Source organism: Notamacropus eugenii, chromosome X (genome assembly GCF_028372415.1).
Source record: "Notamacropus eugenii isolate mMacEug1 chromosome X, mMacEug1.pri_v2, whole genome shotgun sequence".
Classification (NCBI taxonomy): domain Eukaryota; kingdom Metazoa; phylum Chordata; class Mammalia; order Diprotodontia; family Macropodidae; genus Notamacropus; species Notamacropus eugenii.
The window spans coordinates 73,477,161-73,493,065 of record NC_092879.1 but is presented as its reverse complement, the minus strand read 5'-3'; the positions used below and the strand labels follow the sequence as shown (position 1 = coordinate 73,493,065).

The 15,905-nt window shown below is 48.9% G+C and overlaps 1 pseudogene; it reads right to left on the bottom strand.

Annotated features, from left to right (window-relative positions):
• Positions 1–1,853: 1,853 nt before the first annotated feature.
• Positions 1,854–2,717, bottom strand: LOC140516360 (gamma-soluble NSF attachment protein pseudogene; annotated as a pseudogene).
• Positions 2,718–15,905: the final 13,188 nt, after the last annotated feature.

The following is a 15,905-nucleotide window of genomic DNA, read 5'->3' as shown; positions in this document are numbered from 1 at the left end:
ATCTGCCTAGAATTCATCACTAACAATGGGGATGGGGGGTGAGGATTGACTCTAGCAGGCACCCCAGAAATCTATCCACAGACTTCCCTGTTGGCCCTGGACAATTCCAGTATAGACATGGATATCAGCAGAGTTCTGGAATGGCCTGAAATCCATAACCAGGCAAAGAGAAGAGGAATCTTCACCATAAAAGTCTAAGAAGAAAGTCAGGATTCACAGCAGGGGTTTCCAATCTAGGTTCCAGCAGCAACCCAATGTAATGATCCATGAACAACTCCAGAGTACATGGTTCAAGAAGGACCCGAGTACTTGGCCAGAATCTCCCAAGTGAACTCCTCAGTGAAAAGGAGAGGAATGGTCAAAAACAAATCCAACCTAGGAAGAAATTGCTTAAAAAACTGAGCCCAGAGAGACTTTGGATGGAGGGACACTAATGCTATGTCACAGCCTATAGGTGGACCACAGAGGAAGTGTTCTGCTCAACTGAACACAAGCAATGGGCCTGAATGCCTCTTAAGGGGGAAACAGGAATCCTCCAAGGTGCCAGCACCCACAGCAGGAGGTCCTCCAAGGGGGTCCTTTGAGGGAACCCCACAAAAATCGATCCGAGGACCTTGTGGTTAGTCAGATAAGTCTCCTAGGTTAGAGGGAGTATCTGTGGAATACCCACTTCCCCCCTAAGTGTGCCATAGAACAAAAGAGGATGCATCTGAAGCAATGCCCTCGATGGAGTGTAGGTAGTCACAGCAGGGGGCCCTCCCATGGCCCACAGAACAGATCTCGTTAAAACTATGGAAAGATATTCTTGTGATCTTCAGTATTCACCCAGTCATTGCTGACAATAGATCCCAAACCAGAATCTCTGTAAATGGCTGCCCAGTGAAAAGAATTTTCAGGACGCTCAACAAGAAAGCCTATGTGGACAGAGAGAAGAGCAGGACAGGGTTGGGTCTGAAAGATGCTAGACTCCTCCTGCACAAGGCACTTCTGTCCCCTCTGAGTGAGGTTAGACAAAGCTTGCATTACCATGTCAGTGCCTCCCTGGTCACATGTCTTTCTCTCTTGTCTGCTCCCATTTCCTCACCACCTTGGTTTCACTTCTTCTTTGTATTTGGAATCAGAAGACCCAGAGGGCCCGTCCTACCTGTTCCTGTTCCCTTTAATCTGTCACTAGTGGGTTCCTGAGCAAGTTAACTTCTTTGGGCCCCAGGGCTACCTCCTATGTAAAATGAGGGGATTAGACTGTGTGGAACAGCTCAAGTCCCCTCCAGGTTGACAACTGATCCTGTTCCTTTTCCCACACCTGAGCCTCAAGCTCAAGCTGATTGAATGAAGTTCATTTCCATTTTCCAGGGAAAAGGCTAAGTCATTTGCAGACTTCAAAGCCTAAGCAGTAGGTCTTAGAATGGTAACAATCGGGGATGCATGAAGAAAATCTCAGAATTTTGAGGTGTTCTGTAATCTCATCCTGAGGAGTTTGGGCAGTCAAAATGTCTATTAATGTAAGAAGTAGGTCTTGATGATCACTGGGAAAGGAGAGGGAGAGGGCTGGGAAAGCAGAGAGCAACCTAATTGATGGTTTTCCACAGGAACCCATCACTTTGAGCAGGGAGTTACCAATACGTAAAGGGAAAATATTTAACCATGGAAGGAATGTATCTACTCTGGAAGGATGGGACAGAGGGGTCATTGGGAAAGGGGGGGGGGGGGGGGGAAGCCAAAGACTTCCATGCACGTTTGAAGTAAAGAGGCTGAGAACAGGTACGATGGGAGAAAGCACACGCAGGCAAACACACACAAACACGACAGGGATAAGAGAACTTTTATTTTTTCACTAATTAGCTTTAATCGAGTCATTGTTCTAGGAAGCCGAGGTTCTCGACGCCAGGTACCTTCAGCATGGTGGTCATCTCCCTGTACTCCTGGTCCAGGTGTTCGAAGACAGGAGAGCTGCAGACCTCGTCCATTGCGTCTTGGTCTTGGTCTTCATAGTAATTCAGCAAAGTTACCATCGCCACGTACTCGCTGCTGAATTGGAAAGTCGGGAAATACATACAAGTGTCTTCCAGGCAGGTGGAGGCGCCAGGGAAATCCAGGTCACACAGGTGGGCTAGGCACTGCGCCAGGGCTCTCTGGTGGCACAAGGAGAAGCCCGCTACCTCCACGTACAAGTGCTTCTCCTGGCCGAGGGAGATCGCAGCGTCCCCGTAGCGCTTGTGCCGCACCAGCACCTTGGAGGCTCGGCTGGCGAAGTCCAGGGCCGGCAGAAAGCGGTCCTCCCCCTGAAATAGCTGGGATGCCCGCTGGTAGAGGCACACCACCTGGTGCGGGATCTGGCTCTCCAGCAGCTGGCTGAAGCGCCTCAAGGTGCAGGCTGCGGCGTCTGCCTCTCCACACTCCTGGTAGCAGGAGACAGCCTGCTTCACAGCCTGGGCGGCCTCCTGCAGGTGGTCGGACCTGCTCAGGTACAGGCCGGCGTGCTCGTAGGCCATGGCCGCAGGGAGGGGCGCTCGGTTTTTCTCGTGGGCCTCGGCTTCCTTGAGGAAGGCTTCCGCGGCCTGGTCCAGCCTCTTAGCTCTGCAGAAGGCTAAGGCGGCCTTTGCATACTCGCTCGCAGCCTTCTCGTAGTCCGGCTTCCATCTGAACAGCCCGATGCGCGTGTGTTGGGCCGCCTGGGCCATATGCAGCAGGCCCTCCCTGGTTTCTTGTTCTTCCATGTCCGGGGCTGACCAGGGTCAAGGGGGATGGCGTGGAGAGAGGGAGAGGGAGAGGTGCCGCAGCTCACCCCGGCAGCAGAACCCAATGGAGTGTGGGGCGGAGCGTGGGGGAGGAGGGGTGCCAATGGACCATCCCACTGACTCCAGAAGAACCCTGACAGAGGTCCCCGTAGTCGGAGGCACGGTGGAGGTGGGGCGAATAATACACTGCTTCTTCAGTCTGCACAAAGACTAAAAGGTAATTGACAGCTGGTCTGTGAATGTCGAGAAAATGTTACAATGTAGCTTTCTGTACAACGAAATGTACACTTACAGGGCTAATCAGGATCAGCGTTTTTACTATACTTTAAATGCAGTTCCCTAAACAACACTTTTGCTGAGATGTGTATCCAAGTTGCTTCAAGATTCTACATAGCTAGAGAAGAATCTGCTTTCATATTTAATTGTTCTCTGTCCTTTTTTGTTACAAGGGTCCTGCTTAGATGATTCTCTTGCAATGGACAGCTTCAGATGTGCATACTCTATGGTATACCAGAGGGGCACAAATGTTCAATAAGTGTATACATAACACATCACACCCCTATGGGGTGGTGAGGGCATGCCAATGAACCAGGACCGGGGTCCTTTGCACCAGCAAAGAGGTCACCAGGAACCACAAAAGGTCATGCGGGAGGGAGTCTGCTGGCCAAGCTGTTAGCCTGGCCAGGCACTACCCTCTATCACCACTGACTCAGCTCTGCCAGCCTTTATAAATGGCTTTTAAATGGCAGGGAAATGTTTAAATATTAATTGGTGAAAAAAAAAGAGAGGAAAAAAATGACTCAAGGGTGTGCTTGGGGGAGGGAAGCCCCCAAATGCCCTGTGGAAACAACATCACAGTCATAGGATCACAGGTGTGGAGCTGGGAAGGGACATCACAGGCCATGAAACTCCTCACAGGAGAAAACGTAGGCACAGAGGTTAAATGACTTGCCCAGGGTGACACAGCTACTAAGGGAGGCGCAATTCACACCCAGGTCCCCTGACTCTCAAAGTCCAGAATTTTGTCCACTGCACTATGATGATATATAATGATTTTTAATACAACAAACTTTCCTGTAGGAGGTTTATCCAATAACTTTTAAACTTTTTTTTTTTGCTAAGGCCTACCAGATCCCATTGAGAAAAACCTGAAAGATGGATCAGAATCTTCCAAGCTTCTTTGGATGGGATTTAATCTGACTTCCAGGCAAAGGACTCAGAGAGCCATGAGCAAAAGGAGCTGATTATTGGAGAGAGATGTCTGAGACAAATTTCTGTGTCAGGGCTGGAAGTTGGGGAAAACATTGGGAAAGGACTCATGCAAGTGGTAGCACCTGAGCCAGAAAGGCTTGGCTGGGTCAAGTCAAGGTTTGAAGGAAGAAGGAAGCTTTCAGGGAACATTGGCCCAAAACCAAGGGCAGGCACAGGGTGGCAGGAAGAACAAAGAACTGCCCAGTAAGGCAGAAGCACATAATCCCTGAAGGAGAAGAGTGGGGCTTTAGGCTGGAAAGATAATATAATGGCAGGTTACAGAGTTGACAAAAGCAAAGCTGAGTATTTGTATCCTGTGCTGAGCATTTGTATCCTGTGCTGCAGGATCTAGGGAGGCACCCCCAAATTTCGTCTACTGATGGCCAGTCAGCCCAGGACAGATCAAGTGTATACATGGAAAGCAGCAGAGGGCCCTGAATGGCCTGAAATCAGGACCCAAGCCAAGAGAAGAGGAATGTGCACCACAAAATGCTAAGAGGGAAGTCATGATTCACAGCAGGGGTTCCCACCCAAGCTCCAGCACCAAGCCACTGTAGTGATCCTTGAACAGTGACTGGAGAGTAGATAGCCCCTGGTGCAAGAGGGACCCGACTGCTGGGCCAGTATCCCCCAAATGAACTCTCAGCCAAAAGGAGAAGAATGGTCAAAAAGAAATCCAACCCAGGAACAAGTTGGTTCAAAAAAATGAGCCCAGAGAGACTTTGGATGGAGGGACACTAATGCTACGTCACAGTGTGTAAGTGGAACACAGAGGAAGTGTTCTGCTCAACTGAACACAAGCAAGGGGCCTGAATGCCCAGGAAGAGGAATACAGCAATAGACAAAGGAGGAAGTCCTCCAAGGGGTTCTGTTGATGGAACCCCAGAGAAATTGATCCGAGCACATTGTGGCTGCTCAGAAAAGTCACCTGTGTCAGAGGGAGCATCTGTGGAACTGCCAATTCCCTGCTAAGTATGCCCTAGAACAAAAGGGGGCAAATCTAAAGCAAAATCCTCAACTTGCTGCAGGCACTCACAGCAGGGGGCCCTTCCATGGCCCACAGAACAGATGCAATGAAATCAGTGAAAACTATACTTGTGACCTTCAATATTACCTCAGTCGTGACTGACAATAGGATCTCCACCAGAATCCCCTAAATTTGCTCCCCAGGGAAAGAGAGTCAGAAAGCAGAACAAGAAAACCCATGAGGAAGCAGTCAATGATCCAGCAACTTGGCCTTTAGAAGTGATCCTAGAAATGTCTCCACTGACTAAACGTGGTCCCAAGGCAATCCTTCTAGTTCAAAAGAAGGCATGAAGTAGACAAGAAGCACCTGAAATGGAAACCCAGGGAAAGAGAAAGGGAATCTCCACTAAATCCCAATCAAAACACAGGGCATCACCCTAGGGGGTCCTACCTTGCACTCTGGGTCACATTTCCTCACATCCATCCACCAAAAGTGTACAAAACTTAGAAAGTTCAGTGGAGGAAAAGCAGAGCCAGTACTAGGCCAAAATACACCCAAAGTGTGCTCCTGGTCAAGGACAGGAATATACAGCCCAGCAAAAGGGCCAGAATGGGCTGAAATCCAGACACAGGAAAACAGAAGAGGAATCTGCAAAACAAAAGGCTTAGAATGAAGTAGTAATTCACACAGATGTTCCCCCCTGACTTTCCAGTACCAATCCACTAAAATGATCCCTTCAAAATCACTGGAGAGTAGACAGACCCTTGGTCAAGAGGGACCCCAGGAACTAGGAGAGAATGCCCCGAGTGAACTCCCAGTGAAAGAGGAAAGGAAAGTTCAGGCAGAAATACCACCCAGGAACAAAATGGTGAAAAAAAAATAGGCCCTGAGAGTCTGAGACACTGATGCTATGTCAATGCCTATACCTGGCCCACAGAGGAAGTGTTTTGCTCAACTGAACACAAGCAATAGGCCTGAATTCTCAGTAAATTGGAGACAGAAACCATCTAAGTTGCCAGGCGCCACAGCAGAAGGTCTTCCCAGAGGTTCATTCACAGTCAGGGGAAGGCTGATGATCGTCCCTAACAGACACCTCAGAAATCTATGCACAGACTGCCTTTTGGGCCAGGACAGTTCCAGCATATACATGGAAAGCAGCAGAGGGGCTGAAATGGACTAAAATTCAGATGCAGGCAAAGAGAAGAGGAATCTGCAACACAAAAGGCTAATATACGAGAAATATTGAAGTTGCAGGAGCAAAGCCCTAGAATGATCTTTTTAAAGTTCAAGGGAAAGTAGTCAACAGGGACCCCAGGAATTAGGCCAGAATGCCTCAAATGAACTCCTAAGTGAAAAAGGATAAGAATGTTCAAGAAGAAATCCAAAATGGGAACAAATTATTTAAAAAAATAGGCTCAGAGAGAAGTTGGAGGCAGGAAAAAAGATGCTGTGTTACAGCCTATACGGTGACAACAGAGGAAGTGTTCTGCTCAACTGAACACAAGTAATGGGACTGAAGTCCCAGTAAGGTGGAGACAGAAACCATCTAAAATGCCAGGTGCCACAGCAGGAAGTCTTCACAGGAGCTCTCTTGTGGCAATGCCACAGAAACTGATCTAGGGACATTGTGATTACTGGGAAAAGTGCCCTGGATTACAGGGAACACCTGTGGAAGGGCCAATTCCCTGGTAAGTATGCTATAAAACAAAAGAGGATAAATCTAAAACAAAGCCCTCAACTCAGAGCTAGCTTTCACTGTGGGACTACACCATGGACTACAGAAAAGATCCCCTCATATCTGTAAAAAGATATTCTGGTGACTTTCAATATTCACTCAATTGTGACAAAAAATAGTATCTCAATCAGAATCCCCTCAATCAGCTGGCAAGTGAAAACAACAAGAAAGCCCATGCAGAAGCAGTCAGTGAACCAGCTCCTTGGGTTGTAGAATGACCCTAGAAGCATCAGCAATTACTACACGTGATCCCAAGGCAATCTTTCAGCCTAGAGGGAAAGTTGGAAGTGGACTCCTGAAATAGAGACCCAAGTATAGAGGAAGGTAACCTTACACAAAGTCTGATCCATGGTCCTGGCATTCACAGCAGGGGGGCCTACGTTGGCATCTGGGCCAGAATCCTTACCCTGGATCCACCAAGAATTTGTCAACCTCATAAAGCAGAATGATGGAAAAGAACGACTAGAAGGATGCCAGAATTTCCCCAAAGTATGCCCCTGGTCAAGAAAAGGGAATGGATTGCCAGAATCTACCCAGAATACAAGCACTAACAATGGGGACAGCCTGTTGGCTCTAGACAGTTCCTGTATATACATGGAAAGGAGCAGAGGCTTCAGCATGGACTGAAATCCAGACCTAAGCAAGAGAAGAAGCATATGCAACACAAAAGCCTAAGAGGTAAGCAATAATTGACAGCAGGGGGTCCCATCCAAGTTTCCAGTGCCAACCCACTCTAGTGATCCTTGAACAATGACTGGAAAGTAGACAGGCCATGGTTCAAGAAGGACCCAAGTATTTGGCCAGAATCCCCCAAATGAACTCCTCAGCGAAAAGGAGAAGAATGGTCAAAAACAAATCTAACCCTGGAATAAATTGGTTAAAAAAATGAGCTCAGAGATACTTTGGATGGAAGGACAAGGATGCTATGTCACAGCATGTAAGTGGAACACAGGGGAAGTGTTCTGCTCAACTGAACACAAGCAAGGGGCCTTAATGCCCAGGAAGGGGAACACAGGAATAGACAAAAGGTCCTCCAAGCAGCTCTGGTGAGGGAAACCCACAAGAATTGATCTGTGGACATTGTGGTTACTCAGAAAAGGCACCCGGGTTAGAGGGAGCATCTGTGGAATGGGCAATTCCCTGCTAAGTATGCCATAGAACAAAAGAGGGTGAATCTGAAACAAAGCCCTCAACTTACAGCAGCCAGTCACAGCAAGGAGCCCTTCCATGGACCACAGAACAGATCCCATCAAAACCGTGAATAGGTACACTTGTGACCTTCAATACTTCCTCAGTCATGATTGACATTAGTATCTCATACAGAGTCCGCTAAATCAGCTGCCCTATGAAAGAGAATCAGAAAGAAAAAAGAGGTGTATCAGTGTTGGAGCTGTGAACTGATCCAATCATTCTGGAGTGCAACTTGGTACTATGCCCAAAGGGCTACAAAAATGTGCATATCCTTTGACCCAGTAATACCACTTCTAGGATTGTATCCCAAAGAGATCATAAAAATGGGAAAGGGCCCCGCATGGACAAAAATATTTATAGCAGCTGTCTTTGTGGTGGTCAAAAACTGGAGATCAAAGGAATGTCCATCAGTTGGGGAATGCTGAACAAATTGTGGTATATGAATGTAATGGAATACTATTGTGCTATAAGAAATAATGAACAGGAAGACTTCAGAGAGGCCTGGAAAGACTTATATGATCTGATGTTGAGTGAAAGGAGCAGAACCAGGGGAACTTTGTATACAGCAACAACCACAGTGTGTGAGGAATTTTTCTGGTAGACTTGGAACTTCACTGCAGTGCAAGGACTTAACAAATTCCAAATGGTTTCTTAAAGGAAAATGCCTTCCGCATCCAGAGAAAGAACTATGAAATTCGATGACAGAATGAAGCAGGTCATTTTCTTTTGTATTATGTTTTGTTTGTTTTTATGATTTCTTCCATTCATTTTAATTCTTCTATACAACATCACAAAGGTGAAAATGTATTTAATAGGAATGTATGTCTAGAACCTATATAAAATTGTATACTGTCTCAGTGAGGGAGGGGGGAAGGAGGAGGAGGGAGACAGTTGGGGACACACAGACATATGGGGACACAGGAAAAGACAGATAGGGACACAGGGAGAGAAAGACGGAGTCACACAGACAGATGGGGCCACACAGACATATGGGGACACATATTGAAATGAGGACATTCAGAAAGAAATATGGGGACATAGAGACAGATGGGGACACATGGACAGACAGATGGAGACCCACAGACAGTTAGGGACACAGGGAAAGACAGATGGGGACAGAGGGACAGACAGGGTCACACAGACAGACAGATGGGGACACATGGACAGACAGTTGGGGATAAACAGACATATGGGGACACACATTGAAATGAGGACATTCAGGAGGAAATATGGGGACACAGAGACAGATGGGGACACATGGCCAGACAGGTGGGGACACACAGACAGGGACAGGGACAGAAAGGTGGGGACAGAAGACAGACAGATAAAGTCACAGACAGAGAGTTGGGGAAACATGGACAGAGAATTGGGGACAACCAGACATATGGGACACAGGGTCAGACAGATGGGGCCACACAGACAGAAGGGGACACACATTAAAATGAGGACATTCAGAAAGAAATATGGGGACACAGAAAGAGATGGGGACACATGGACAGACAGATGGGGACACACAGACAGATAGGGATACAGGGACAGACAGATGGGGACAGAGGGACAGACAGGGTCACACAGACAGACAGTTGGGGACATATGGAGAGACAGTTGGGAACACACAGACATATGGGACACAGGGTCAGACAGATGGGGACACAAAGACATATGGGGACACAGGGAAGGACAGATGGGGACACACAAACAGACAGTTGGGGACACATACACAGATGGTTGGGGACACACAGACATATGGGGACACAGGAACAGACAGATGGGGATACAGGGAGAGAGAGATGGAGTGACACAGACAGATGGGGAAACACAGACAGACAGATGGGTCCAAACAGACAGATGGGGACACAGGGACAGACAGATGGGGACACACAAACAGACAGATGGGGAAACATGGACAGATGATTGGGGACACATGGACTGACGGTTCGTTACACACAGACTTATGGGGACACAGGAACAGACAAATGGGGACACAGCCACTGACAGATGGAGTCACACAGACAGAGGGGGACACACAGACAGATGGGTGGGGGAACACAGACAGATGGTGACACACAGACAAAGAGTTGAGGACACAAGGACAGACACACGGAGTCACAAAGACAAATGGGGACAAACAGACAGACATATGGGGTGACACAGAGAGATGGGGACACATAGACTGAGAGGAGGCACACAGACAGACAGATGGGGACACACAAAGGGATGGGGAAACAGGGGCAGACAGATGGGGACACACAGACAGTTGGGGACACACATTGAAATGAGGACATTCAGAAAGAAATATAGGGACACAGAGAGAGATGGGGACACATGGACAGACAAATGGGGACACACAGAGGGGGACAAAGGGACAGACAGATGGGGACAGAGGGACAGACAAATAGGGTCACACAGACAGACAGTTAGGGACACATGGACAGACAGTTGGGGACACACAGACATATGGGGACACAGGGACAGACAGATGGGGACAGAGGGACAGAAAGATACATCACACAGGCAGACAGATGGGGCCACACAGACAGATGAGGACACATGAAATGAGAGGAGCCACACAGACAGACAGATGGGGACACATGGACAGGCAGTTGGGGACACGCAGACATATGGGGACACAGGAAAAGACAGATGGGGACACAGGGAGAGGCAGATGAAGTCATACAGGCAGATGGGGCCACAGAGACCAACAGATAGGGCCACACACAGAGATGGGGACACACAGACAGACAGATGGGGACACACAGATATATGGGGACACACATTGAAATGAGGATATTCAGAAAGAAATATGGGCACACAGACACAGATGGGGACACATGACCAGACAGACAGGGACACATAGACAATTAGGGACAAAGGGACAGACAGTTGGGGACCCACAGACATATGAGGACACAGGAACAGACAGATTGGGACACGGGGAGAGACAGATGGAATCACACAGACAGATGGGGTCACACAGACAGACAGATGGGGACATAGGGACAGACAGATGGAGACGCACAGACATATTTGGACACATTGAAATGAGGACATTCAGAAAGAAATATGGGGACACAGAGACAGAGGGGGACACATGACGAGACAGATGGAGACACATAGACAGTTGGGGTCACAGGGACAGACAGATGCAGACAGAGGGTCAGACAGAGAGGGTCACACAGACAGACAGATGGGGCCACATAGACAGATGAGGACACATTCAATGAGAGGAACCACACAGACAGACAGATGGGGACACATGGACAGACAGTTGGGGACACACAGGCATATGGGGACACAGGAACAAACAGACGGGGACACAGGGAGAGACAAATGAAGTCATACAGGCAGATGGGGCCACAGAGACAGCCAGATGGGGACACACAGATATATGGGGACACACATTGAAATGAGGACATTCAGAAAGAAATATGGGGACACACAGACAGATGAAGACACATGCAATGAGGGGAGCCACACAGACAGACAGATGGGGACACAAGGACCGACAGATGGGGACACACAGACATATGGGGACACACACTGAAATGAGGACATTCAGAAAAAAAATATGGGGACACAGAGAAAATGGAGACACATGGTCAGACAGATGGGGACATAGAGACAGTTAGGGACACAGGGACAGACAGATGGGGACTGAGGGACAGACAGAGAGGGTCACTCAGGCAGACAGATGGGACCACACAGACAGATGAGGACACATGCAATGAGTGGAGCCACACAGACAGACCAATGGGGACACATGGACCGACAGCTGGGGACACAAGTATATGGGGACACAGGAATGGACAGATGGGGACACAGGGAGAGACAGATGGAGTCACAGAGACAGATGGGGCCATACAGACAGAAAGTAGGGGCTACACAGACAGATGGGGACACAGGGACAGACAGATGGGGACACAGAGACATATGGGGACACACATTGAAATGAGGACATTCACAAAGAAATATGTGGACACAGAGACAGATGGGGACACATGGACAGACAGATGGGGACACAGTGACTGACAGATGGAGTCACACAGACAGAGGGGGACACATGGACAGATGGGTGGGGCCACACAGACAGATGGTGACACACAGACAGAGAGTTGAGGACACAGGGAGAGACATACGGAATCACAAAGACAAATGGGGACACACAGACAGACATATGGGGTGACACAGAGAGATGGGGACACATAGACTGAGAGGAGGCACACAGACAGACAGATGGGGACACACAAAGGGATGGGGAAACAGGGACAGACAGATGGGGACACACAGACAGACAGTTAGGGACACATGGACAGACAGTTGGGGACACACAGACAGATGGGGACACAAGGACAGAGAGTAGACACACAGACAGATGGTGAGAAACAGACAGACAGACTGCGAAACACAGATGAGATGGGGACACAAAGACAGACATCTGGGGAAAGACAGACTGATGTGGACACACGGACAGACAGGAGACAATAAGAACAGATTAGGTCTCACACACACAGCTGTGGGCACACAGACAGATGGGGATACATGGACAGACAGATTGGGAAAAAGATGGTGACACACAGACAGACAGATGGGGCCACACAGATGGGGACCCAGGGACTGACAGATGTGGACACCCAGACATATGGGGACACACATTGAAATGAGGACATTCAGAAAGAAATATGGGGACACAGAGACAGATGGGGACACATGGACAGACAGATGGAGACACAGGGACAGACAGATGGAGACACACAGACAGTTAGGGACACAGGGACAGAAAGATGGGGACTGAGGGACAGACAGAGAGGGTCACACAGACAGATGGGGACACAGGGACAGAGAGATGGGGACACATATTGAAATGAGGACATTCAGAAAGAAATATGGGGATGCAGAGACAGATGGGGACATATGGCCAGCAGATGAGGACACACAGTTAGGGACACACAGACAAATGGGGACACAAGGACAGAGAGTAGATACACAGACAGATGGTGAGAAACAGACAGACAGATTGCGAAACACAGATGAGATGGGGACACAAAGACAGACATCTGGGGAAAGACAGACTGATGTGGACACAAGGACAGATAAGAGACAGTAAGAATAGATTAGGTCTCACACACACAGCTGTGGACACACAGACAGATGGGGAAACATGGACAGATGGGGTAACACGGAAAAATATATGGGGACACACAGACAGATGGGGACACAGGGAGAGATACATGGGGACACACAGACAGATGGGGCACACAGACAGACTAACAGCGACACATAGACAGGTGAGGAACCATGGACAGATAGGTGGGGGACACACTGATAGATGAGACAGACAAAAGGGGACACACGGACAGCTGGGGAAACATGCACAAAAAGAAGAGGGATATACAGACAGAGAAGGGACATGCTGACAAACACATGGGGACACACGGACAGATAGGGGACACATTAACAGATGGGAGACACACTAACAGATGGGAACACACAGACAGAAGGGGACAGAGAGACAGATGGGGACACATGGACAGACAGATTGGGAAAAAGATGGGGACACACGGACAGACTGATGGGGTCACACAGACAGACAGATGGGGCCACACAGACAGATGGGAACAGAGTGATCAACAGATGGGGACACACAGACACACAGATAAGGACACAGAGACAGATAGGAGGCACAAGGACAGATTGGGTCACACACAGACAGCTGGGGACACACAGACAGATGGGAGGCTCACGGACAGATGGGCACACACAACAGGGGGACACATGGACAGAGAAATAAGGACACAGACAGAGATGGGGACACATGGACAGACAGATGGGGACACACATAAAGACAGCTGGGGATACAGAGACAGATGGGGACACAAGGACAGATTGGAGACACACAGACAGATGGTGACAAATGAACAGGCAGATTGGGAAACACAGATGGGAACACAAGGATCAACAGATGGGGACACAGACAGACAGATAGGGAAACAGACAGAGATGGGGACACACGGACAGACAGATGGGGACACACATAAAGACAGCTTGCGATACACAGACAGATGGTGGACACACAGACAGATAGGACACAAACAGAAAGATGGGGACACACAGACAGATTGGAAAACATAGATGGGGACACATGGATAGACAGATGCGTATACATGGACAGACATAAGGGGAAACAAAGAAAGACAGCTGGGGACACAGACAGATGAGGACACATGGAAGAAAAATGGGGATACATGGACAGCTGGGGAAACATGAACAGACAGAAGAGGGATATACAGACAGAGAGGGGACATGCGACAGACACATGAGGACACATGGACAGATAGGAGACGCACTAACAGATGGAAACACACAGACAGTCATATGGGGCACACAGACTAATCATGGGGCTCCGGTGAGGGAGCTCCCAGAAATGGATCTGGAGATTTTCTGGTTACTCAGAAAAGCCTCCTGGAGAAGAGTGGGCATCGATGGTGAGGCCAATTCCCCACTAAGTATGCCTTAGAACAAAAGACAATGAATCTGAAGCAATGGCACAAATCTCGAGCCCGCAGGCCCTGCAGGGGGCCCTTCCATGAATCACAGAACAGATCCCCTCAAATCTGTCAGAACAAGTTCTTGTGAACTTCAATATTCCCTCAGTCATAACTGACAATAGGATCTCAACCAGAATCCCCTAAATCAAGTGCCCAATGAGAAACATTGTCAGAAAGCACAACAAGAAAGTCCATGCAGAAACAGTCAGTGAACCTGCTACTTGGACCTTACCAATCACCCTAGAGATGTCTCCACTGATTACACTTGGTCCCAAGGTAATCCTTCAGTCTAGAGGGAAACAAGAAGTAGACCAGAAGCACCTGAAATGGAGACCCAGTTAAAGAGAAAGGGAATCTTCCACAAAATGCCATCCATGCCACAGGCCTTCATAGCAGGGGAACCTACATTACACTCTAGGCCAGATTCCCTCACCTCCATCCAACAACAATCCGCAGATCTCAGAATGTGCCATGGAGCAAAAGTGCAGCCAGAACCTTGCCAAAGTACCCAAAAAGTGTCCCCTTGGTGAAGAAAAGGGATTGGACAGCCAGTATGCATCCAGAATTCAATCACTCACATTGGGGGGGGCTGAGGCTGGGCTCTAACAGACACCCTAGAAATCTAACCTTCATCCACCAACAGTTTGCAGACCTGATAAAGTGGAAGGGTGGAAAAGCACAACTAGAACTAGGCTAGAATTCCCCTAAAGCATGTCCCTGGTCAAGAAATCACAATGGACAGCCAGAATCCATCCTGAATTCAATCACTCACAGGCCGGGGCTGAGGATGGTCTCTGAGAAACAGCCCAAAAATCTATCCACAGACTGCTTGTCTGCCTAGGACAGTTCCCGTGTGTAGTTAAAAAGTAGGTGAGAGGCCTGAATGGCCTGAAGTCCAGACACAGAGCCAGAGAGAGACAGAGGGAGAACTGCACCCAGAGCTCACCCCAGCAGCAGCACCCAACAGAGTGTGGGGCTGAGTGCTGGGAGGGAGGAGTGCCAGTGGGACATCCTACTGATTCTGGAAGAACCATGACAGTGGTCCCCTGTAGTTGCAGCCATGGTGGAGGTGGAGCTGGCGATAGAGGGCCTCCTGGGTCTGGCGAGAGCAAGAAGGGCCTCTGGCGAGCGATCCATAAGGGGAAGGAGGTGGACGAACCAGCAAGGGAGTGTCTGTAGAGCATTCAGAGCTGGTTAGCCAAAGAACTGGGCCAGACAAGAAGGGGAGACTGGCGAGCAAAGGGTTAATGGAGAGGAGGAGGGGACACGGGGGCAGGGGGAAGGAAAGGGTTCCGTTCCAGGGAGAGATACAGGACTCAGACCTAGTAACTAACACATCACAGCCCTATAGGCACTGAGAGCTTGCCAAAGAACCAGGGCGGGGTGGGGGGGGGTCCTTTGGAAAACAAAGAGGTTATCAGGAACAGCAAAGGACCACTGGGAAGGTGGGCTGCTGGCCAAGCTGCTAGCCTGGCCAG